The 26,696-nt window shown below is 45.2% G+C and overlaps 1 protein-coding gene across 12 annotated transcripts in view; it reads right to left on the reverse strand.

Annotated features, from left to right (window-relative positions):
• Positions 1–26,696, reverse strand: part of EPB41L1 (erythrocyte membrane protein band 4.1 like 1) — a 168,656-nt gene that overhangs the window by 76,029 nt on the left and 65,931 nt on the right. The window contains exon 1 of one of the 12 annotated variants that reach the window (XM_033153333.1): positions 12,350–12,593. The exons of the other annotated variants lie outside the window; for them this stretch is intronic. The gene's annotated coding sequence lies outside the window, so the exon portion shown is untranslated. Of the gene's footprint in view, positions 1–12,349; positions 12,594–26,696 lie in introns of those variants that run through there. 12 annotated transcript variants of the gene reach the window in all.

Below are 26,696 nucleotides of genomic sequence, written 5' to 3' on the forward strand. Positions count from 1 at the left end.
TCCTGCCCCCTCCCTCCTTTGTTTTGAATGATGGGAGAGGCTCAGGAGTTGTGGGCGGCCGGCCGTTGCCCAGTTTTTTTAAAAAAAAAAAACCTGCGCATTTATGTTTCACAGAGTGCGAAAGAAGAGCTTTGCACCTTGCCTGGCAGAGAAACCATGCGCCTTGAGCCCCTCCTGGGCAACGCCCGCCCGCCTGACTCCCGATCTGTCAAAACAAAGGGGGAAGGGGGCAGGAGGTGAGGGGAGGCTCAGGAGTCACGGGTGGGTAGCGTGCTGTTGCCCAGTTTTTTTAAAAAAAAAAAAAACTCTGCGCATTTATGTTTCACAGGGTGGAAAAGAAGGGCTTTGCACTTTTATACAATATGCATGTGTGCTTGGGCCCAGGGTCTTTTGCCTCACCATCCCCACTACTGACTCCCTGTTGCTACTCAGCTAAAAAAAAAAAAAAAAAAAGTGTCCCCGAATTCATTGAAAAAAATCTGGTAACCATATGTTTCAGTGTTTTACAGATCATTGGCACTACTGTTTTCCCTTTGCTGTTTTCATTCTGACACTGTCCGTATTGGGGTTAAAATAACAATAAACTTCTCAGATAACTTTATTAACGGCTGGGTGGTATAAAAATGCTTTCTGCATCATGCTCTCGGCTACCCCTATGGCAATATGAGGAGCCAATGTAAATGACACTGTTGCATATTCAGTGTTTCAAAGCAGAACAATGCGGCTTCAACATTTTCAAATCTTTGTCGAGATTTGACATCCCTGAGAAACTGTGTTCACATTTGCACGCCATATTGCCACACATAACAACAGTAACAGTGCTATCAGTAAACAGCATGTCATAGCAACAGCTGAACACGGCACACGAGCTGTCTTAGTAGTTTTACGCTGTCTCACAGCCAGGCCCGTCTTAGAGGGATCGGCCGCCCTGGCGCAGCGATCCCTCGGCGCCCCCAGCCTGCCGCCTCTCCGCCCGCCTCCCTCCCGCGCTGGCCGCCCCTCGGGAGGGGGGGTGGGCGAGCGGGGATGAGAGGTGTGGCGTTGGAGCGGGCGCCCGCGCTCCGGCGGGCGGAGGATGAGGGGCGGGCGGGCGCTCGCGCACCGGCGGGAGGGCGGGCGGGCTGCAAGCCAGCCGCCCTCGCCTCCCAGAGCCCCAGCTGGAGTGCTGGAAGGTCGCGCAAAGCCCCGCGCCGCTTCAGCGCTCCAGCTGGGGCTCCGGGAGGCGAGGGCGGGCGGCTTACAGCCCGCCCGCCCGCCGGGCGGGTTGGGGAGGGGGAGCCCGGTATGCCGGTGGGCTCGCGGGGGCGCCCCTGGGGTGCCCTGCGCCCTGGCGCGCCGCGCCACCGGCCTCTATGGATGAGACGGCTCTGCTCACAGCCTGCTGCGCATGAACTTGCCTGGAAGGTTTAAAATGAGCAGGGCCCATCCTCAATGATCATTGAAAACTGTGGGGTCCAAACCTCCGCTGCCTTGTTGGATACCTTTGGGAGAAGAAAGGGCTGAGGAGTAAACTCTACACAAATCTGGAGTGGAGTCCCAAAGGATGGTCCCTTGTACTCCTTCTTCTGGCAACTCCAGAAGCCAAGCTGGGGCCAAATGTATTGGTCTGCTTTCCTTTGGAGCTTCCATCCACTTAATCAAAAGTGAGGGCAAAAAGAATTTTTTCTTTCTTTCTTCTGGTCACCCAGGACTGAAGTCCCCCCCAAAAAATTTTCAAGGAGGTGCATGCCAGGCCCTGTCAATATTCCACGGCCTGCAGTGGGCCCCATCAGGCCTTCCACGACAGGCCACACTGGACCTTCTCATGCCGCATGGTGTTACATGCGCATGCCAGGCCAGGCCACCCCGCCCCCCAAAAACTTGGGCAGAATCTGGTGTGTGTGATGCACACTGCCCAGGCTTGCACCCCAGGCATGTCATTTTGGTGCTGCTAATGCAGCGGTTTGACTCCACCCCCAGAGGTGCACCCCATTGTCTCTTGAAACAAACATATGCCCACAAAAAAAAACCACACTTCGGGCATTTGATTAAGTGGATGGAAGCTTTAGTCCCGACAAACACCTAAGCACCCAAGACTGAAGAATACTGCTCTAGCCCGTGGAAGGTTATGCCAAAAAGAGTTTGTTAGCATACAACCACCACCACCACCACCAAACAAGCAAACAACAATAATAACAACAATTTATTATTTATACCCCGCCCATCTGGCTGGGTTTCCCCAACCACTCTGGGCAGCTCCCAACAGAATATTAAAAATACGATAAAACATTAAACATTAAAAACTTCCCTAAACATGACTACCTTCAGATGTCAGATAGTTGTTTTATTTCCTTGACATCTGATGGGAGGGCGTTCCACAGGGTGGGCAGCACTACTGAGAAGGTCCTTTGCCTGTTTCCCTGTAACCTCACTTCTTGCAGTGAGAGAACTGCCAGAAGGCCCTCGGAGCTGGACCTCAGCATCCGGGCTGAATGAAGGGGGTGGAGACGCTCCTTCAGGTATACTGGGCCGAGGCCGTTAAGGGCTTTAAAGGTCAGCACCAACACTTTGAATTGTGCTCGGAAACGTACTTAAGGTGCCACAAGATTCTTTGTCACTTTGATTCGACCCTGAACCTCTCATGATCAAATGCCCCTCTCCTCTTCATTCTGAGTGAAAGACACTTCTGATGCCAGAGTTTTTTCTGTGGCTGTTTCTGGAGTTAATACCAATGCATCCTATTGCACGTGTGTGTGTGTGTGTGTGTGTGTGTGTGTGTGTGTGGTGGCAGCACTTCTCATGCTTCTACACTTCTCTGGGCCACCTCACAATGCAATTGCACAAGACTCTGTAACCAAATATAAAGCAGGATGCAGATACTGCTTCAGAGAACCTGTCATCAGGGTACTTGCACATTCTTTTAGCCAGGCAAGAAAAAGGAAGCAAAATAGTTGCCCTCCTTGGATGGACAGCCAAATCAGCCTGTAAACTTGGTGAAAATAAATCACCATGGCTGGATTTATGGATTTGTGTAGCTTATGTCCACAAGATAGATGGCTCAAACCTGTGAGTCAGAAATCTCTCAGAAGTATGATCTGCTGCTGCTATCCAAATGCAGATCCCCACACCTCTCTCTTCAATTACTATTAATAGGTCTGATTAAAGAACTCAGTCAGTCATGAGTTTTAATTGGTTCCGCAACTGAATTTGCATAACATAGCACATGAATAAAGCTACAGTTCTGGAGGAGGAGGAGGAGGAGGAGGAGGAGGAGGAGGAAAAAGCTTTTTGTGGTTTTAGGTGATATGTGTACCATTTAGATCAGGGGTCAGCAACTTTTTTCAACCGTGGGCCAGTCCACCGTCCCTCAGACCATGTGGTGGGCGAGACTCTATTTTGAAAAAAAAATAAATGAACGAATTCCTATGCCCCACAAATAACCCAGAGATGCATTTTAAATAAAAGCACACATTCTACTCATGTAAAAACATGCTGATTCCCGGACCGTCCGCGGGCCGAATTGGGAAGGCGATTGGGCCGCATCTGGCCCACAGGCCTTAGGTTGACTACCCCTGATTTAGATGATGCTTTCTAGTCATTGCAGACTACAACTCCTATCAGTCCCAAACCAGCACAATCGGTAGCCAGGGACGATGGAAGTTGATTTAGATGGTGCACATATAGCAGGCACCTCTGTGGAAAAGGAAGACTTCTTGTTTATGAGAGGAGAGATTTCTCTTCTAAGGTGTCATTTGCCACCCACAGCTTCTGTAAGTACTTGTGTTTCCAACAATTTACACTTTTTTTAAAGTGTTGGATTATTAATCAGGGTAGCACTTGGCCTTCCAGATGTTGTTTGATTCCAAATCCCATCATCCCTGACCATTGGCCATGCTGGCTGGAGCTGATGGGAGTTGGTGTCCAACAGCATCTGAAAGGCCACAAGTTCCCCATCGCCACTTTAAAGTCAAGCACACTGATTAACTGCCTGAATCTAGTCAGGCCAGATTGCAACCAGCCAGGTGGCACCTCTAAGGCCATCACTCGTGATTCATGTGCTGAATAAAAAAGCTGTAAGAAAAAGTTGGGTTGAGTACATTTACCTGGATAGTGTGGGACACAGAGTTGAACTGTCAAATATGATCACAAACCTGAAGACAGTAAGAGCAAAGCAACTCCTACAATCTGCTCAGCATCCACTTCAGGCAGCAACCAAGTGACAAAACACCAAAAAATGAATGAATGAATGAATGAATGAATGAGTACTGTAGTTACCTTTCTACTCTGGTTTAGGAAGCATTCTTGGTGCCTCCAGAACTTATGTTGCCCTTCCAAAGAAGCCATTCCAATAAAAAGGTATAATTTTACCCGTTTTGCACTTCTGATTCTTTATGCATATCAGAGTCCTAAAGCTAAGAATATCACAGCTCATACTCATACAGCTCAATCTGAAGAAGTGTGCATGCACACGAAAGCTCATACCAGGAACAAACTCAGTTGGTCTCTAAGGTGCTACTAGAAAGAATTTTCGATTTTGTTTTGACTATGGCAGACCAACACGGCTACCCACCTGTAAACAGCTCATACTTGTTAGTCACTACACAATACCCTTCAGTATCTATCACACTACTTCAGTACAAATGTGTACCTATTGCTGCAGATGAAATCACACCTGTTCTATAAGACTGCACTTTTCATCAGTAAGTCCTGCTTTACAGCAGCACACCTCATACCGGTGCTGTTACGTTCCAGCAGTTTTACTGCAGTGTTTGCAGCACTTGGACTCAGTTCATACATACACACATTGCTTTCAGGCAGCAGTAAATTGCTGCATCATCATTTCAGAGACACAAGAATTCTAAGCTTGGCACAACAAGCAGGGGAGGAGAGAGAGAGAGAGCGAAAGAAGTTGAGAAGAAAAGGCATGTTTCTTGAAGCAAGTCCCATTGTTTTCAGGAGGGATACTCCCAAACCAATATACAGTGGTACCTCGAGTTACAGACCTGATCCATTCCAGGGTGCCATTCGCACCCCAAAAATTCCGTAACCCGAGCGGTGATATCGCAAAAGAGCGATATCACAATATCACGCTTCTGTGCATGCGCAAACCGCACAGAATGCTTCTGCACATGCTCGCTGGGCGAAACCCAGAAGTAAATACTTCCGGGTTTGCTGCATTCGGAACCCGAAAAAACACAACCTGAAGCACACGTAACCCAAGATATGACTGTATGTAGGATTGCTCCAGAACAATAATTAATAATAATAATAATGCCTCAGATCTTTTCAAGGAGTTTTAAAATTGATACACAATCAATAGCTAATCTCAGGAAAGCCCCGAACCATTCCTGCTGTTTTTTCAGCACACCACCAGAAGCACAGTCACGTTTTCTTTCAGACATAAAATGGGGAACTTGCATTCAAATTCTCACCTTCCTATGTGCTGGCCAAATGTTGCCTTGAGTTTTCGGCACTAAGTAAATTTATAGCTCTACGGTCATTGTCCAGCATGCATTAACAAGTGGAATACTGGGTACTAGGAGGCCTGGCCAACACAAAAGCATTCACTTGGCCTTCCAATCGAAACCATTACATGCTTGCTCCTTCCCCAACCCAGTGAGATGCAGGAAGACAGCATGCTGAGATGACCCAAAATGCTCCTTGATTATTGCAAGGGCCATGGGAACAGCATGGGCTGCCAATTCACCAACAGCAAGCATGCCACTAACGGATTATTCTCACGGCAGTCTGCCCTATGGCTCGTCCCACATAGGCGCCCTAAAGTTCCAAGGCACATGCAACCAGCTGTCTTGTGTCTCTTAGCTAGGAGCTTTCTGGAGGCGGGTCAGGCTTAAACGGATTCGGAAAAATAAATGAGACAGCCAGAGCCAGCAGGAAAAGAGAAGCCAAAAGGAGTGGGGAGACTGGCTCAAACTGTAAGCCATGCATGCTAACAAGAAGCCCAAAGTCCATGTTCTCCCTGCATCATCCAGCTGAGCCAGGCAGATGCAGACTGGGCTTAGCCAGCTTTGCAAAACAGCAGTGAGTAGTGGCAAACACTGTTTAGGACCAACACTAGTCTAGGCATATACCAATGCCCATCAACAAAGGTTGCATTCAGGCTGACAAGAGGCTGCCCAACTGAACCAGCAGCCAATCCTGTTGCAGGCAATCAACGGGGCACTGTCCCTTTCTCCAGCTGCAGCCTCAGCCCAGGGGATGTGCCATACTGTATAAGGCTACGAGGTAAAGCATTCAGTACAAAGAACCTGCTGCAGACGTCGGCATCATTTTAGACAGGGTGCTGTGGTCTAAACCACTGAGCCTAGGGCTTGCCAATCAGAAGGTCGGCGGTTCGAATCCCTGTGACGGGGTGAGCTCCCGTTGTTCGGTCCCAGCTCCTGTGAACCTAGCAGTTTGAAAGCACATCAAAGTGCAAGTAGATAAATAGGTACTGCTCCGGCGGGAAGGTAAACGGCGTTTCCGTGCACTGCTCTGGTTCGCCAGAAGCGGCTTAGTCATGCTGGCCACATGACCCGGAAGCTGTCTGCGGACAAAAGCTGCCTCCCCCACTAAAGCGAGATGAGCGCCACAACCCCAGAGTCATCTGCAACTTGACCTAACGGTCAGGGGTACCTTTACCTTTACCTTTACATAGATGGAGAAGTCTGTTGGCAAAACTGCTGTGAACATTCTCCAGTTCATAAAAATGGTGGCTTGTCTGTCAGGGAGACTACAGCGGCAAGGATTCCCTATGCACAGAAATGGAAGGAGGCGAGAACACCCTCAAAGGAAGAATGGCTGATGAAAATCTTGGAATACACAGAGATGGCAAAACAGACAGCACTGATAAAAGATACAAATCTAGAATCTTTTTTAAAAAAAAGACTGGAAACCCTTTCTGGTCTATATAAAAAAAAATATTACCCATATGTGAAGACCACAGTGAGGTTTGAAGTGTAAGAAAACATCAGAATATATTTTAAAAACATGTTAGAGAGGATGAAATTAGATAAGACAGAAAGTTAAAACGCAATTGTATGTAATTAGGGTTATAAACATTGCTACTGGTTGAGCGGGAAGTTACTAGTTTTGTTGAATTGGAATATAACTGTTGAGTAACAAATGTAACTTTCTATATGGGAAAAAGAATAAGATATTATTATAAAAAAGAAAATGATGGCCAAAAGGCCCTTTGGAGGCCCAACTCTGTGGTTCAGGCTTACCCGGTACTCTCCACCATTTTTATTAACTGGGGAATGTTCACAGCATTTTTGCCAACTGTTCACATCACCGTGACAGCTGGTAGGGTGGGGTTCAGACTTCATTCTCCTCTGAAATCACTGGGCATGGTGGAAATAAATAATAATAATAATAATAATAATAATAATAATAATAATAATAATAATTTTATTATTTATAACCTGCCCATCTGGCTGGGTTTCCCCAGCCACTCTTGGCAGCTTACAGTGCATATAAAAACACAGTAAAATGTCAAACACTAAAACCTTCCCGAAACACATCTGCCTTCAGATGTCTTCTAGAAGTTGGGTAGTTCTTTATCTCCTTGACATCTGATGGGAGGGCGTTCCACAGGGAGGGCGGTAGGAAGGAGTGGAAGGTGGGCTGCTCCCTTAACTTAAAGAGTTTGGCACATGGAGAGAATTTAACTGCAGATTGCTGCAAGTGCCAGCCCCCAACCTAAGCACAATAGTACAGGTACTATAAAAAATAAGGAGGTGTGTTAGGGTTTGTGTGGGGCTCCTGAGAAGAACTGGTGTTTGCAAAGCAATCTGTATCATCAAGTCCTGAACCAGAATGCTGCTTATATATAGCACCCAAGGTTGATGTGAGAGGTTTGGCCTTGGATACTTTTAGCACTCACAACCGGGCCTCTGCCATTGTTAGGTGTGAAATCAGGTCAACTCCAAAGGACTGGAAGCTGACTAAGGTCATCCTCTGGTCCATGTTCCATTTCTATACAACTCCACAGCTGCAATGAAGCAAGTCAGATGAAGGGTCTCCCATTGCGGAATAAAGGCCAAACTTGGTAAGGCAAGCAAAATATCTGTGATTGCCCTCTCCTGACATTTTTTAATGGAAGAGAGTAAAAAAGCCCACTGGGCCTAGGGCTTGCTGATCAGAAGGTCGGCAGTTCGAATCCCCGCGACGGGGTGAGCTCCCGTTGTTCTGCACACCTAGCAGTTCGAAAGCACATCAAAGTGCAAGTAGATAAATAGGTACCGCTCCGGTGGAAGGTAAACGGTGTTTCCATGCACTGCTCTGGTTTGCCAGAAGCGGCTTAATCATGCTGGCCACGTGACCCGGAAGCTGTCTGTGGACAAACGCCGGCTCCCTCGGCCTATAGAGCAAGATGAGCGCCACAACCCCAGAGTCGTCTGCAACTGGACCCACTCCCAAACCAATTTTGCAGGAGGTGTAGTGGAAGTGAGGAAATCCTATTGTTGAAATGGTCAGGGGTACCTTTACCTTTACCTAAAAAAGGTACTTGTATGTTTTACCCTGTTGGGCAAATTACAGCTGGCAGGGATTTCAACTGGGGAAGGGGCGAATGGAAGAAAGGCTTAATCCCACCCCCCTCTCACGGGCATCATCCAGATTAGCCTGTCACCTGCCACTTTAGCATGTGTGTGTGTGTGTACATATATATATATATATATATATATATATATATATATATATATATATTCCTTCACGTCATCCAATTTGTCTTCTGGAAGCCTGGAGACATCCTAGCTGAACACCATTTCATTTAGGGATCTCAGACAGACAGCTAACCTGCAGCACGGCCCAGTGAAACAAACAAAACAAGCAATTACTGGCAAGGGAAAGTATTAGCTTGCACTGCAGCAAAAACAACAGACAGCCTGGTGGCACCTTAAGAAGACGACACAAATATATGATGACATTTATAAAAATTTCTTCATCATGAACACAGGGAAAACGTCCAGATATAATAACTGCAGGATATTCACCTTCTTTAGTTACTGAGCCAGTTCCTAAGGTCCAGAAAATTTCTTTTTAAACCATTAATAGGACACAAATTGGATGCTGGGAATGAATGTAAAACTTGCACCTGCTGAAACATTCAGGGCTGGATTCACCCAGTGCTGTAGCTGAGGGGTGGGGTGGGGTGGGGTGGGGTGGGGTGGGGCTAGCCCCGGGTGAAGCCTCCATTGAGGCTCCCAGCCTGTGTGCATGTGCAAATGTGTGTGAGGGAGGTACCAAACTGGGTATTTGACCCGGGTGAAATAAAGCCTAGTTTTGCCCCTGGATTCACCTAGCCAGCCTCATCACCGGAATCCCTGAACAATAGGATTTCCTCACTTCCACTACACCTCCTGCAAAATTGGTTTGGGAGTGGGTCAGGAGAACCCTCCGAGCAGTTTGTGGGAGAAGAAAGCATCAAGCAGGAATGCCTGCACAGACAGGACAATGGGAAGAACACAATGCTGAACTGCCCCCCCCCACTCCACTCTGTTTTTGGTTGTCAGTATAATCCATCTGTACATTCAGAGACGGCATCAGCCACGCAGCAGTTCTGAACTTTGTTCAACAGAAAGCAAACTTACTGCACTCTGATATGAATGCATGTTTCGAAATGAAGGAAAACTGCACTTTCCCCCGGAAGGTTAAGTGAGTGCTTAATTTTTGTAGGCTAACATCCACATTTTATTTATTTATTTATTGGCTGATTAGAATAATTTCTTTACTACTTTTCATTTAAAAAAACAAATCCCAAGGTGATTAGCAACAATAAAACAACAACAAAATTAATAAAGCATACAAATACAACATCACAATTATAGAACTAGAGTGGTTAAAAGGTGGCACTTGTGGTCTGGAAATGCCTGTCCAAAAACAGTGGGTTTTTAGTGCATGACAGAAGCAGAAGCTCATTCTAAAGAGTAGGTGCCACCTCTCAAAAGGCCTGCTGATGCATTGCTCCAATACAGAGTTCTGCAGGTTGTAGCCCAACAAAAAGGACTTCTTCCAAACATCTTAGCGAACAATCCTTAGACAACATTACAGAGGTCCTAATATGTTGAAATTGACTCCTGTTTAACTGTTCCTTAGCCTTTAACCACAGGCTGACTCTGCTCCTTGTAGTATGTAGATCACTGGTGAAAGGAGCATATTTTCATGTTTCAACTCAAGATGCTTTCTTCCAGCTCAATAAATACTAATCCCCTTTGAAACTATTATCACATACATAACTTCTTCTGTTTGTAAGAACATAAGAGAGCATGTCAGTGGCTCATCTAGTCTAACATGGTGGCAAACCAGAGGCCTCTAGATTCTAGAAACCTCCTAAGTAGGACCTTGGTGCAACAGCACACTCTTCACTTGCAGTTCCCACCAACTAGGATTGCAAACGGCGGTAGAACATAGCCATTCTGGCTAGTAGCCAGTGACTGCCTTAACCTCCAAGAATTTGTCTAATTCTCCTTTAAGTTGGTGACCATCACTACATCTTGTGAGAGCGAGTTTCACAGTTTGATGATGTGTTGTGCAAAGAGGTATGGGATGAAGTTGCTGCAAATATTGTAACTCATGCAAACTCTCCTTTGAAAAAATCTACTATGGATCAACACTGTCTCACCAGTGTCAGGGATGTCACAATAGAAGAGAAGGAGGACTAATCTTCTGCTGTTCCCTGCCCCACTCCTTGCCTGCCCTCCATTTCCCCCCAGCTGTGGTGCAACAAAGGAGTTCTGTTTACTCTTGCAACTAGGGAGAGGAAGATGAGTGAAAGGACTAAGGGAGAAGCAGGCTAGGAAAAGCTACATCTCTATCCTCCATCATAGATGAGGGGCTGTTAAAGTGAGAGAGAGAATTCCTGGGTTGTGGCCTGACAATGATAGTAAGGGTCTCACATCTTTGACAGAGTGGCCAAGCTGCAAGGCAGAATGGACTCCTGTCCCTTTAAATCAGGCATGAGGAATCTCTGGCCCGTGGCTTATTGCAGCCCTTAGAGGGCACCCATTTGGTGCTGAGGCCTCTGCTCCTTGCTCACAACCTCATTTTTTACTATGCCGCCACAGAGGGGAGGAGAAAGCAGCAAATTGCAGGTGCGGCCCACTTTTCCCCACTCCTTGCCTTACTTATCCCACGGTTTTTAAGATAGTGTTTGGTCATCCTGCTCAGGTTGCAAAGGTCAACAAGTCCTGAGTGAGGCTTTTTTGTGTGTCTTAAAGGATGGCAGGTGCGAGATCACTCCTGCAACAATGCTCCAAAGATGAGAAGAACCACCAAAAACCATCATCCAGCGCCCCCACCCACTTCCTGCCATGCAGCTATTAAAAGCACAGGAGCTCCTTTCCAGACTAGGCACTGGCAATCCTCCCTAACAGAATTCTACACTTTTGACGTAGCCAAAAGCAGAAACCTGGGGGCTTCAAAGGAGTGCAGCCTTGAAAGAAGCCATCTCCTCACGGATGCACCTTACAACACAGCAGTGGCCTCAACTTGGGCCCAGCACTACTTTACAGCTTTACATGTCGCATCATGGTTAATCTAGGCTTTTCAAGGGAACATTTCATAAAGGGAAGGGCAGTGCCCTAATTATGGGAGAAAATGCAGAAGTTCTTTACTAGAATCCATAAACATCACACCTGGACTCCTCCTGCTTTTAGCCAAATCATGCCCCCGTTAGCCTCCTAAAAGCAGTGGCAAAGTGGGCAGGGGAGAGAAACAAAACCCTCCCCCCTCCTGCAAGTTTGGGAGGGCAACTGGAAATAGGGGAAATGGCGTAGCTCAATGGAAGACGATCTGTTTTGCCTGCAGAAGGTCCCAGGTTCAATCCCCAGCATCTCCAAGTAGGGCTGGAAGAGAATTCCTACCAGAAATCCTGTCAGTCAGTGTAGAAAATACTCAGCTAGATGGAGCAATGGTCTGATGCAGCCTGAGGCAGATTTCTGCACTCCTATGGTAGCTCTCAGAGTGTTTCCTTCCTGTACTGTCATTTCCAGAATACAGCATGCAGTATTATGCTAGGAGCCATTGGGAGCAGAGACAGCCTCTAGCATACCCTTCTAAAGAACCTGAATGCAAGAAACAGAAAACCAACCCAGCCTTTCTCCATCCCTTTTTTGCTGCAAGGGCTTGAGGAGCTGCATTGCACAGACTCAAGGTTACCATGGTGCAGGGGGGGGGCAACTCAAGAACTCCAAGCCCAGATGTGTGCACTGTTTAGTCGAGGAGGCGGGCTGGCCTGAAAAGAAACAACGGGGCTAAGAAGCCTCCGGAGAAAGCCTACGTTACAAAAAAAAATGAGAGAGAGAGAGAGAGAGAAACTCTAGTAGTCTCCTTCCCTAAAACTCCCCCCCCCAAGCTGAGCCGGTCCTACCTTTGAAAGGCTCCCCATCTCGGCTGCGCTGCTGCTCTCCACTGGGCTGCTGCTGTGTGCACAACACACTCCTTTCCGCAGAGCAACCTCTTCTAACTTTAACACCCCCACACATTGATTGATGCATACTGCAGTCGCTGCAAACCTCACAGTCCACAGCTGGGGGGTGGGGAGGAAGAGAAGAGTCTGGGATCCCCTCCCACATCGCCAGGCCAGAGCCTCAGTGAAGGCACTGCCTCTCTCCGTGTTTCTCTCTCCCCCCCCCCCCGTGGGATTTCCCTCTTTTAACACAAATCTAGCAGATGGCTTTAAACTAATAGCAGAAATGCTCATTAGGCACCCAGCGGTGTTCATTGAGCCGCCACCTCTTGCCTCTGCGCCCCCGCCACTGCCTTCGGTCTCCCTTGGCTGTAAACATCTGGCTGATTTCAGGAAGGTTTTCCGGGGAACAAATTGCTGCTTGCTATCCTCCTGGTATCACACCTTGCTGCAGCAAAAAGCAAAGAGGGGAAAGGAGCCAGAGTGGTTTTTTTCTAGGCTTCAAATGGGTCCACATACCTCCACTGGTTTCAAATCTTCACACTCATATTAAATTACCTTGACCAAATTAATAAAGAGAAGAGAATTTTATTTACGGCCATAGGCCCATACAAAAATTAATAAAACAAATTTTGGATGTCATAGGCACACATCTCAGATGCTGCTAATACATTTTGCCCAGATATATACTGGAACTAGAAGCCAAACAAAATGGCCAAACAAAAATATTCAGTCACTACCACCCGTGGAATGGCACCAAGACAAGGCGAGACAACATGCAATGGAGGGACAGCTGTTGAAAATGTCCTTTGATGCCACAGACTATTAGGCCATAAATTAGGCAAAAAGAACCCATTTTAGCCTGGGGGACATGAAGTGCCACCCTGAGATGATTTGGGCATGGGGAGTTGGAATTGTAAAAAGTGAAATTAAAGGAAAATGAAATGGAGAAAAGTACTTAATAGCGGCAATTCACAGAACAATTCTTTTAATGGCACATACATCCTGGCATTGGTAAGCCAATTAACACATACAATGTACTACAAATTATTTGTCTTGGTTCAGTCCACAAGTGACAGTACTGAAACTCTTGGTGTTTTGTAATTCAGCAGTTCTGAATTTTAGTTGTTCTGGCCGCGTTTGGTGGTCTTTATTTCATGATCTTCCAATGTGCTGCATAATTCCAAGACACTGAAGGTTTAAGAAAAACATTTTTGCTAGCAGAACAGCATCAATAAATGGCAAGAATGTTCAGCAGTAATGTCATTAAGGGGAATGGTGTGGTTAAAGGAGCACATCAACTGTAACTCTCAGCAAGCACCATTAGTTCATCAATAGTAGCTGACAGAGAATTTCAAAGCACTTACTAAAATAGAGATCTAGTTCACATGGAATTTTGAAGAAGTATTCTGCTCACAGATAAAGAAATCCCAAAATATTATATTCCTTGTAGTCAACATGAGCGCTCAAAATAGTGGAGGCTTGGAAACAGTGCTATCTTGTAGCTTTGCCAATTTTACCTCTGCCCTAATAAGCAGACTTGACTACTCCTACACAAGGTGCTGCCCTTGGAAATTACTCTGAGACTTCAATTGATGGGACCTGACCTCCCAGATGAATTAATGTTGCTTATCAAGAGAGGGAGAGATGAGTTGGCAGTGGGAAAGTGTCAATTCACCGGCTAAACTAATCCAGTGCTCCTGCTGGTGTATTTGCACCACGGCACCCGCTCTGCTGCTCTTCCTCTGCCCCTGCAAATAAGTGGCAGTGATTGACCATTTGGGAGGTTGGGTAAACACCTCCACCATACAATGCTGTCTGCCACTGCTTCAGGGGGAAGGCAACAGGCGGAACGTGTATGTATCATATATAATTAAGACAGAGAGATGTGTGTGTGCATGTGTACGCACACACACTGCAGTAAATAAGTAAAAAAAAGAAAAAAACCTTTCATTGTAGAAACAACTTCTGCCAGTCAACTGATCTTTCCAGCAGATGTGCCTTGCATCTGTTCGTTACCAGGCAAAACACAAGAAAGAGGTCCTGCCCTCTCCCTCTGCTGCCCCACCAAATATTACCTGGATGCCCTTTCAACATTCAATTAGCTAGACAGTTACGAAGTAGCAAGGAATACGAGTGGCCATTAGGCAGTCCCCTCAAATAAGTCACATGTGACATTGCTGCAAACACCTGGCTTGTAAGTAACCCCATAAACATGACAATGAGGCTATTCTTCCATTACCAAGTAGTTATTAGTACATAAATAACGACTCCTTTAGTGGGGCAGCATGAGAATGTGCTGAGAACCTGATACAATACAGAACATCCAAGAACAGCAGGATGGGACTGAGGTTTGATCCCTGTTTGTTTAGTCCTATTTCAGGCATCCTCCCCCCCCCCCATCCCAACCGACACAATAATGATTGTGCAAGGAGCTGAGGAGCGCAGCTGGACTTCCTGGCGCCGCCCCCTCTGTCACATCCTCATCACCTGACCCATGCACCTCTCATGTCTTGCAAGAACAACTTGCAGTGAGGAACTTGCAAGTGTGTAGGCTCCCTGTAGAATTTTTAACCCAGATCCTCCACCAATAGCTTGCCAGTTAGTTAGCCAAGTTAGCTGCTATCTTCAACTATGTCACACACACACAAAGAGATCTGAGTGTGGGTTCCTACTGCAGTTAAGATAAATACACCATTCATTGACCTAATGGGTACATCTCTTAATATTTAAAAGAGTCAACTTCCCCCAGGATTAATTGTAATAGTACTAATGGTCAAACAAAAGTGCAAAGTTATACACTGAGCAACCTTTTATTTTTGCACAGTCAGTTGAATGGCTGCTTTATGAAGGACTTGGCAATATGGCTATATGACACAGGGAAAAACAACCATGATTGTGCAAGTTGATACTGAAAGCTTTTACCTGAAGAATACTGTGAGAAGCTCTTTACCCTTTGAGGTTTTTTTCAAGGGTAGGAAACCACACTTTTTAGCCACTGAGAATAAAGCAGGAAGCACAGATCTATGTACCGCTTTACTGACTATGTTTTGGTCAGTTTCTTCAACCAAGAACACCCAGACATATCTAAGCAAGAGGAGTTTATTCAAGCTGCCCATACCAAACTGCAGAAGTTTAGTACCCGGGAGCGCAACAAGTCACCTGAAAAAATCACTCAGGGCAGCACTACGGATATCACTGGAAACTCAGCCCACTGAAAATCTGACCCATCCTTGGTTGTATCAGTGATGCAGTCATGGGTCTTTATGATTTGGATCCCACATGAATAGAGTCACATCCACACCATACATGTAAAGAACTCTAATACAATTCTAAGTCATAGATTTTTCCAAAGAATCCTGGGAATTATGGTTTATTAAGGGTCTCCTAACAACTCTCAGGACCCTTAACAAACTACTGATCCCAAGATTCTTTGGAGGAAGCCATGACTCTTAAAAGTGGTATAAGAGTGCTTTAAGTGTAGGGTATTAAAGTGAACTCTGACCAACCAGATGGGACTTCACCAAGTCCAACTGCTATGCCGAATAGGGCTGGGCAATATCTGGTTTTCAACGTCACAATACATCACCAGCTAAATCTCAAGATATCACAATATATCACAATATATATCTGCACCAGCAGAGGGCCTTGCTAGGTCTCCCAGCAAAGACAGAGGGTCCCACCATACCTGAGGGCTTTGCCATACAGTCTCAATGTACCTCCTGGCAGGAGACAAGGTGCCTGCAAATTATCTGCAGAGTATCTGTAAAGTATCGGTTCAGGGGACGGACCTAACCCCTGGGAAACTGTTAAGTCTCCACATTTGTTCGCCGGTATACTGCCTTGTTGAAACACTTATCACTATCAAAACAAAATAAAACAATTCTTTCCAGTAGCACCTTAGAGACCAACTAAGTTTGTTCTTGGTATGAGCTTTCGTGTGCATGCACACTTCTTCATGTAACTTATCACTATGTTATTTCAATACTGGTATGGCGATTTATCTCACAGCCCTAAGGCCGAAGAGAAGAAATAATGGCAACAGATTGGGTTGGCCCAGTCCAAAAAGTATTACTTTGGTAAAAAGTGCTCTTGCTTGTTCATGTGGGATGCTGTCCCTGCCACCAATTAGAGCTGCATTGCTATACCAACCATGGAAGAAGTTACCACAAAGGACGTCATCATCGTCCCTCCTCCTCATGAGTTCACTAATCTTATTGAAACTCTGTTTGATTTTCCCAAAGCTCCTTGAAACACTTTAGGCAAGATCTGATGGCTGGCCTGCTTAAAAAAGTTTACCATTTGTGTATGTACCTAGTTATGATGCACTGAGGGACTTCTGGCCCTCTAAATGGTGTTAGACTGGCTGGTAGCATGGCCAACGGCCAAGGATTGATGTGAGTTGGAATCCAACAAAATATGGAGGGCTACAGCTTCTCCACTCCTGACCTAGAGTCTACCAAGCCATGAAATCTTCCTCCCAGTGTGCTTTTGTCATGAGATTTGTGGCAACCGTTTATATGATTCATTATATAAAGTCTAAGTTGGGGTCCATAACAAAGTTTGTAGATACAAAACTGAAAATGCCTATCGATAAATATTTCACAGCTATTACCCATCGCCTACAGATGCTACACAGATATAGACACACACAATAAAATGAATGGTATAGTCTTCAGAAACTACACATCACTGACCAACTCTTGGAAATGTTAACAGCATGAGGATAGAAGTTAAAAAATAGTCCTGGACAGACAGATTTGTGGGCAGAAGAAATTATTTAAAAGCATAGAAGGGAAGCCAAAAAAAACCCAAACTCATTTCTTGCCTGCATGGACTTGAGAACCCCTACGAATACACACAGCATATTAATTTCTACAAACCGATCTATAACTGTGCTTAAGTGTTAGGTAAGAACAACAAAAATATATGCATACTATGTAAAACAAAATATGTAACCCACATGTAGTGCATGATTAAACTACCCCTCTGGAAATGGAAATGAATTTCCATCAGCAGAATCTCTCTCTTTCTCCTCAGCAGAATTTTGCATCCATGTTTCCAGAGCAGCCTAGCAAAATGGCTACATATTTTGCATTGATTTTCCTACATGAGGTTTCTATGAGCTCCACTCACTAATTCAGTGCAGAACTAACTAGAGAGGGTAAGGCAGAAACAATCCCTTTGCGAGGCTTGCTTTGTGGTCAGAAGTGACTGTGTTCCCTGGGCACAAAGAGAGCCATTCAACGTGTTGCCAGTAAAGCTCTGGTGTTCATTATTGCCTTGTAGCTAGTGTTCTGCTGAGTAGAGACACTGTTCATTTATACCGCACACATAATGCTGACAGTGGACAAGTTTCATTCTTGCAGATGAGATGCTGCACGTTGCAGTTTGGGATGCTGCCAGGAGATTATGTCTGACAGCTTTATATTTACATCAAGACATTAATCCCAAAGGATCTACAGATTCATATACATAGCAGAAATAACATCATGGAGTACTGAAATGAAGCCACTGCTGTCGTTACTCAAACAAGGAAAAGCAAAGAGTAATGTATTCTGCTAAATTCACCGAGATGCTGCAATGTCAGAACAAGCGAGTTCTGCAGAAAAATGTTGTAGTGCTCCTGTTCAGGGGCCCAGCCAGCCTGCCATATTCTCTGTAGTAATACTTCATTTCATCCCCACACCTTCCATCAGTCAGCCACCATTCTGGGGCTACAGCATGCCCAGTCTCCTTGGTCTGTTTAGGGATTCCACAAACACATACTGTACCTCCTTGTGGAATTTTTCTCCTGAACATATTTCGTACTTCTGCAGACCTTGGGGCTCACCCAAGCCTGTTTATATTTCATTCTTGCTAATGGGTTGTGTCAGTTTGGCTACATAAATGTCAACACTTGGGGAATAAGATGGCTATTAGTATACAGGTTGCTATCTTTTACTAAACAAGCACAGAATTTGGTCAAGAGTAAGTGAAGAATTTTATGCTTCATGGACTTCCCCATCAGAACCACTAAATATCCATGAAACACGTGTTTACATGCCTCTAACCCCAACCCAACCCAGCAAAAGATATAAAAGTACTTTTATATCTTAATTATTGAAATGAGCAATTTAAGCTGTGCTTAAATCTCTCCAATAAGACAACAACGCTTAATTTTGTTTGAATAAAACACTTTGTGTCTTCTGTTCTTTGGGGTCAATAGCCTGATCAATAGGGATCAATAGGGCTGTTGCATGGAAGATGGAGCAAGCTTGTATTCTCTTGCTCTGGAGGGTAGGAGCTGAAGCAATGGCTTCATGTTACAAGAAATGGGATTCCAACCAAACATCAGGAAAAACTTTCCGACAGCAAGAGCTATTCCACAGTGAAACAGACTCCCTCTGGAGGTTGTGGGCTCTCCTTCCTTGGAAGTTTTAAAGCATAGGTTGGATGGCCTTCTGCCATGGATGCTTTGGTTGAGATTCCTACATAGCAGGGGGTTGGACTAGATGACTCTTCCAACTCTTTGATTCTATTATTCTATGAGATCATCAAGCAGAACACTCACAGAACATAGAAAGCTGCCATATACTGAGTCTGACCATTGGTCCATCCAGCTCAGTATCATCTACATTGACTGGAAGTGGCTTCTCCCTACCTGGAGATGCCAGGGATGGAATCTGGGACCTCCAGCATTCAAAGCAGATGCTCTGCTACTGAGCTACAGCCCCTTCCACAGAGAACTATCGATGCAAATCCTTTAAACATTCTAAGTGGGATTGAGCAAGCATGGTGGGAGCACAAATCGTGTTTAGATGAAATTAACTTGCATACTTTGAAAAATGTCATTATTAGCTTTATTGAATTAGTTCAATGAAATGAAAGGTCTCAGGGAGATACTGGTCTGCAAAAAAGAAAAGAATGCATCACCTTAATTTGGTCCAGTTCTAACTACTTCTGAAACTCAGCTAAATGGATGTGAAGCCATTTACTTTCACAACTTTTGATGACACAGATAACAAATCTGGCACTCTTTAAAGTACTAGATCAATGTGATTCTTAATTTATACATATAGAAATCACATGGCAAGTGGAGTGAAATGGTCACTGCTACCCAGATGACAATATAAATACTGGCCACAATCCACTGCACCGTTAGACACACTTAAGTCCCATTAATATGAGTGTGGCTTAAATATGCCTAACCCAAGAGACATATGGCCACTCCACAGTCAGTCAGGTCTGGGCTGTTATACCACAGGAGCATACTAAGCACTGAACAGCTCAAGGAAGCATGGAGCTGCTGTCCCAATGCAAGTCAAACTGCGCGGCATGACCAGGCGAGCAAGTCAGATTAATCATTCCCAGGATGCTTTTTTTTAACTTTGCCCTTTCTTCAATCAAAGAAAATCTCCCTCCTTGCCTTGCTTGCACAGTTCTACCTCCTCTCCGAGAGCACTGCGGGAATGATTCATCTCACCGTTGGCAGGTGCTGCTTCACTCACTGTGTTAGCAATCAAGAAAGTGTCAGTCAAAATCTAGAAAAGGAGAGTTGCTGGTATTATGGAAAGGAATTCCTGGGTGCTGCCCTCAGAGCTGCCACCAAAATCTGCCTTCGTTGTTTTCTGAACTTTATTTATTTAAAACACGTGTTGGGCACCCAATCAACAAGACTGAAATTGAACTAAAAAATATTTCTCAGAAAAATAAAAATCAACCCCATTTCCTTCCTAAACAAGCCAGCAGAAATAATCTGTTCCTAGAGTAGTAGTAGTAGTAGTAATAATAATAATAATAATAATAATAATAATAATAATAATAGATGTGGTTCTAAAAGGACTTTGGTGCCAAAAGGATCTGAATGTAGGTGTCAGGTAAGCTTCATTGCTCTGACCATTTCTTAATCAGGGTGACACCTCCAAAAAGGCCTCTCTTTAGCAACCATCTGCCTCACCTCTGTAGGTATTGAAATCTGGACCGCTGAAACGCAGCTATAATTTAGTTATTAAATTTGCCCCTGGTTTCTTTAAATTAAAGGGCAACAGGGGCAAGTGAGGTGGACAGCTGTCCTTTCGTATCCCAGAAAGCCCAGCATTTCTTCCAACAATGTCTGCCTGGGTATCATCTTTTGAGATTTGTCCAATATTGGAAAGTGTGCAGTAGGTGGTAGTTTTGTCTTTAACTTAACAAGCCTGCTCATCACTCAAGCAGCAGATCATTGGGGAGAGGGGCAGCAACACTGCTTGTGTCTCCCCACCTTTCTTGTTCCTCATTCCGCACCTCAGCTGCAAAGTGGTGCCCATCCCTCATCCCCTGCACAGCTCCAGGTGGGAGACAGGCAGGCACTAGGCAAATACTGAGTCTTCTGGATTGAAGGTCATGCATGCACTTAAGTGGTGCCAAACAGGTGCATCTGTGCTTAATGCCTTTGCTAATAGCTTAAACACATAAAACTCTATTGAGATTAGCAGCAGAAGCAGGGAGATGCCTGGGAGTTAGGTGAAAGGTGGCTTTCGCTACAACAAAAGCTAGGTCTGCCTCCGTGCCCCTTCTCTGATATCCCTTCTTTTGATGCAAATCAGTGCTAAGTTCCTATTACCTGTGATCTAATACATCAGCACTAGAGTTTGTGTAAGGCTTTACACTCAGGCAGTTGGCTTAACTGAAAAGTTCAGCTTTGACATGTGTGCAAATTGTGAATTGCAGCATTTTATATCCCCAAAAATTAGGTCCCTCTCATGCTTGCAGCCGGCTGTAAATCTATTTTTGTGTTTGTTTTTACTCTACCGGTACTCTTAATATATCCAATTTGGTGAAGTCGTTTTGTATTTTCTATCTACTTTGAATGTTGATACATTACTGGAATTTTATAATACTGGCAGGCAGAATGTTCAGGGTTGTTAGCTTCCTTGAGTACCTTTGCAACTATTTCTGATTTTGCATCTACGCATATAAATTGGCATATATGAGCTTTATGCAAATTTGTGCCTTCTTTTGTTCTGTTTTTCGGTGATGCATTTTTTTGTATTGTGGTGACGTGTAAGTGGCACCCTGGGGAAAGTTTTAAGAAGCAACAACTCTGTTGATTAAGCAGAGAAAATACAGTGCAAAAAAATGTGGTTGCCAAGACAAGCACCTTCTATTTCAGGGGTGAAGGGCCTGTGGCCCTCCAGGTGTTGTCAGACTGTGACTCCCACCAACCCCTGCCAGCATGTTCAGTGGTCAGGTATGATGGCAGCTGGCACCCAGAGATATCTGGAGGACCACAATCCATTTTAACACTCTTTAAGTCAGACTGGCACAACGTGTGACCTCTCCAAGTAGGAAAAAACCCACTATTCATATTTTCTTCTCTTCCGATTACTGACAACCACCACGGGTTGGCCTCATTGGAACCGTTCAGTTGGTTAGAGCATGGTGCTGGTAACACGAAAGTCACAGGCTCAATCCCCATGGGACAACTGCATATTCCTGCTTTGCAGGGGGTTGGACTAGATGATCCTCAGGGTCCCCTCCAACTCTACAGTTCTATGATACTACCACCTGCACCCCTAATTCTGCAGCCCCTGGAAAGTGGCATAAACCAGGAGGTTCACAGAGCACGTGCTGTGCCACCATATATGGTTAGCAAGTGGAATTAGCGAGTTGCAAGTGGTGCGGGAATACTCTTGATGCAAGCAAAACCTGTTGCACTTTAAGGCCTTTTTACAGAGCTGTCAAAACCACACAGCAGTTTTCGAAATCCAAGTGCTTGTCAATTTATTGTCAAAATAAAGATTACACTATCGAATTACAAGTGAGGTTTTGGTGATACTTCTGATTATGCATTATATTAATATTTTCTCTCAAGTGAGCCCTGACAGAACACATTTAGTACTTGGAATTCTTTTCTTTTTTAAAAGCACTGCCTGAGACCCAGAGGCATGTAGTTTATTCACAGCACTGCCATCTGTCACCGGGGGGGGGGGGGGGGCCTTCAATTAAAATTCAAACTCTTGCACTCTAAATGCAAGGAAAAACCTGGGTAAGTTCTAACAATGCATGGTAAGTTAAGAGTCTTTATACATGGTAAGTTAAGAGTCTTTTTTTTAAAAAAAAGGCCCTTCTGTCCTGTTAGATAAGATTACAAAATCAATGGGGCCCAGATGCCATGGCTGTGGCACCTCCCTTACTCAGCCTCCAAGCAATTTCTAGAGATGCCTTTACTTGGTTGAACTGAGCATTCAGGTATCGGTAGCTGTCCTTCCAGTGCCAAGCCAAGACATTTTGCTGCATAAAGCAGAACCCCAATCCCTCACTCCCCACCCCTACACCCAACTAAGGCAATAATAATAATAATAATAATAATAATAATAATAATAATAATAATAATGTCTTGGTGCACCATTCAGGCACCAAGCCCTGCCTTCATCTATTCCACCCTGCCTCTTGGTACCACCCAAAGCAGTTGGCTTCCCTTGCTTCATGGTATGTGCCTGTCTAAAGAGGAACACCAGAAGCAAGGCAGATTCTCCACAGCAGTTTTGGAGAACCTCCAATCCACACAAGCCTATTTAAGCCTGACAGGGGTCCTAATTTAGTTGCAAGGCCATTTCCCCCAAGCCATGCCCACCTGCCCTAAACACCTGAAGATGTGGAGCAGGTAAAAAGACATGGTTCCCTACTAAAAAAATGGGGTTAGCAGGGATCACCAATCAGCTGATTGTTGGCACTTGCAAAGCCCTGTACTTTTGCCCAGGTGGTTTTATTTCAAACCATACCGACAAAGGAAAATGTGTCACCTGACATGGTGATGTCAGGTGACCGACAGGTGGGTGGCTCTGCCAACCTATCCAAATTCCCCATGGACAGGTTGGGTGACCTAAGTAAGCATGCGGGGGGAGGATGGTAAATAGCCACAAGTGTCTTGAAATATACAGGCATGTTATTGAATTATCATATGCAAACATGGCATGAGCAAACTGTAAAAGTGAACTATATAAAGGGCTGAGTGGGTGTTAAAAAAACAACCCCAAGAACCACAAAACCTGGTCATTTTAAAACCAGCTGGGTTGCAAGACCATTTATTTATTTATTTAAAAAATAATAATACCAGGAGCAAATCAGATAAATCCGAACTTTGATAGCATGCCTTTGGGGTTGAAGGAAATCATTCCTTCTCCTTGAAACTTCACATTGGGAGTAGATTGTGAGAAAAGGACATAGCAGGCCTAGAAAGATGGGCCTGTATGGAAATAACCTGAAGCTAAATATATAACATAAAAAGAATAATAATAAGAAAATAATAATAATAATAAGAATCACCAGCTGCAGGAGAAAGCAGTGCAACCTGCATGGAACTAATGGGGCAAAATGGAACCAGAAAATCTGCAAGAGCAAGCATATAGGAAATGATGTACTCTGGGAATGTAGGGGAAAGAGGCCAGATGGAGAAGAGAGATGTCAAGGTCACTCTGAGGCACATTAGGGGGTAGGAAGGCTAGGCTTGTTTACTAATGGCTCTAATTACAAAACCAGCATCCAAAGAGGATAACAGCAGCAGTAGCTGAGTCAGGCTGCTCCCAATGACTAGGCAATCTACTAGACCCATCACAAACAAGCTGTCTGGGAAGAAATATGTTCCGACAGATGCAATTTTTTTCTTTCTTTCTCAGGCCAGAGCTGTCTGACCTCTTGACGGCTGTTGAGAGTCAAAAGGCTCAGGGGAGAATTGGTATTTTCCAAACAGAAAGAAGCAAACGCTTGTCTGTTATTTGGTGCATTATCCTCTGTCAAACTTGGAAGTGATCATTACAGGCTCCTTCTTGCTTAGAGTCAGGCCCTGTGTCCCCAAATGGGTGCCGAAGAGATGAGCCAAGTTGGGCCTGGTGTCAGCGTAGCTGGTTGCTGATGCCTGCGAGACACCAAAAGGAACCAAAGCAGACTCAGTGGGCTGTGATTGTTTGTGCAGCTGGAAAACAAGAGAGCAAAATGTATTGTGGAAAACAGGAGGTGGGAAATTAAAGCTAGCCTGGTTCGGTTGTCAGAATATTTGACTAGAAGCCCAAAATTCTGGATCTGTTTCCTTTAGGGCTTTAGCCACGCCTGGTGCTTAGGGGCATTTGAACCATGATTGGTTGCTGGGATTATTCAGCAAGTCTCCTGGGAAATCCAGACAGGTTTCAGAGCAGAAATCACAGCCTCTCAGGTGGTGTGGTTGCTGGTTCAATGCTTCCAGGCTGCTCTTACCATCTGACTGTTGCCTGGAGTATTGTCTGGTATTGGCTTGGTTCTCCAGAGCTCAAGTTCTACCAAGGCGGAGATGATTTGCTGTGGGCTCCATTCCTAGGGCTACTTCCAGCCCACAGCTCTGGGGGAAGAGTCCCGCCAGCATGGCCCTGATGCCGTGTGCTCTGTTGGCCTTTGAACAGAATCGTTCCCGGCTTCCCCATCTGTGAAACAGAGATAGCAGCGTCCTGCCTCCTGGAGCTGTCTGGAGGGCGAACACAATATAGATGGCAAAGAATCTTGTAAATTCAGATTCAAAGCACTCCATTTAAAAAAAAAAAGGACAGAGAACAGTAGCAGCAATTATCATGCTAACCACGCACATCATCTGCCTTCCAAAAGGCCTACAGATTTGCTTCGTACAAAGGCAATCTGTTGCCTTAGCAAGGTCTCCTGGTAAGCAGACTCTGTTCTACCACCCAGATCAGGTTGGCAAAACCTTGTGCCATGCTAGGCTGTCAGAAAATCAAGCCTGTTCTTCAGATGCCATTAACGCGAGGCAGCCACAGTTGGTCCTTGAGGTCGGTACATATTAGTATACCAAGAAGTACTTCTGACATTGCCCAGCAGTAGGGCTTCGCTCACCCACATTCCAAACAAATTTCACACTTAACTGGATTGGTTCATCTCCATGGGATCTTTGAGCAAGGATACGTGGATTCTCTCTCCTCAGCCATCATATTAAATGCAGGCATTGAAATGCTCCTAACCATGAAATCTCTCCGATTTTATCCTTGAATGGCCCTCTCTCAAATTAGTGCTGCTGTCCGATGAGAGACCCCACGTGGAATGTACTAGCGGGTTAAGGAATGGAGCGACTTCAGAACTCGCCTCGACTAAGAGCAGCTCCACAGGAGGCAACACCCACACAATAAGCGTTCTTTTCACACTGCTGAAAATGAACACGCAAGCTTCCCCGCCCAAGCCGATATGGTTGAAGGGCAAAATAAATTTTGCTGTGTCCTTGCAATCGGTAACCTATGCAGGAGCCCGTCATTTGTATTCTCTGTGGCAACCGGCAGCGCTTTCGGATGACTCAGAAGCTCTGTAGCAAAGGCGGCAGCTCCCTCCTGGCCTAATCGGAACACGTTGCAATATCAAAATTCTTGGGAGAAGCCTTGGCTGAAATAGAATTTCAGTTTACATTTAAAATCCTGTAGTCAGAGCTCCCTACACCCCAGCAGGGGCAGGCTTCAATCAACCTACTGCAGACTACCTAGTACATCGCTGTCAGGCCTGAACCGACAATTTAAAGGACTCTGCCACTCTTCAACTGGAAGTGCATGAAAACCTAAATGTAATCAATTCCAACGTAATCTTTCCAACTCTGGGATACTTTGGATAATATTACATCCTGGTGTCCTGCTCTTCCTTTTCCCCAACCTAAGCTCAGGAATATAGCCAAGATTTATGGGCATTGCTGGTGCTTCTGGGATCCCTCTGTGCATGTCACCTGTGGTGCTTAGCAATGTCAGGACCTCCCAATCATCCATCCTGACTTCCTCCCTTATGATTATGACGTTTCCTCTTTCTAGCACAGAAAGCGGGGCAAGGGGGGAAATCAAGGCTGCGTGAGATTTCTCTGTACCAACAGGAGAGATTCATGGATGCATCTCAGCACAATGGCTCAAGGACACTTCAGCCCTCTAATGGCACGCCACTGTGGCATTCAGTTTCAGAATCACCAGGTTAACTCATTTAATTGCACAGTATCACAAAAACCCTTTCCACATGCTAATTCCATGAAGGGACCTCTGGAGATTTTGAGGGTCAGTGGGGCCATGCAACTGGCCTGCCCCAGCTCTTCCCCTGATGCCAACACATTGGAGCATCATGGATGTCTACAGCGAGGAAGCCCACGTGTGTAGATCTCTGCATGTGCAGGCTTCCCCACTCAATGCACAGACACTGGTAGCAGAGCCAGGAAAGCTGTGCAAGAGTAGGGGCGGGAGCAGCACTAAAACCCTGCTGCCCCTGCAATGCATGGAGTTTGATTAATGCATGAAGGGAGCTACAGTCATAAGGAAGCACTTGAGATGCTTAATGTGGCTCCTCA

Source organism: Lacerta agilis, chromosome 6 (assembly GCF_009819535.1).
Source record: "Lacerta agilis isolate rLacAgi1 chromosome 6, rLacAgi1.pri, whole genome shotgun sequence".
Classification (NCBI taxonomy): Eukaryota; Metazoa; Chordata; class Lepidosauria; order Squamata; family Lacertidae; genus Lacerta; species Lacerta agilis.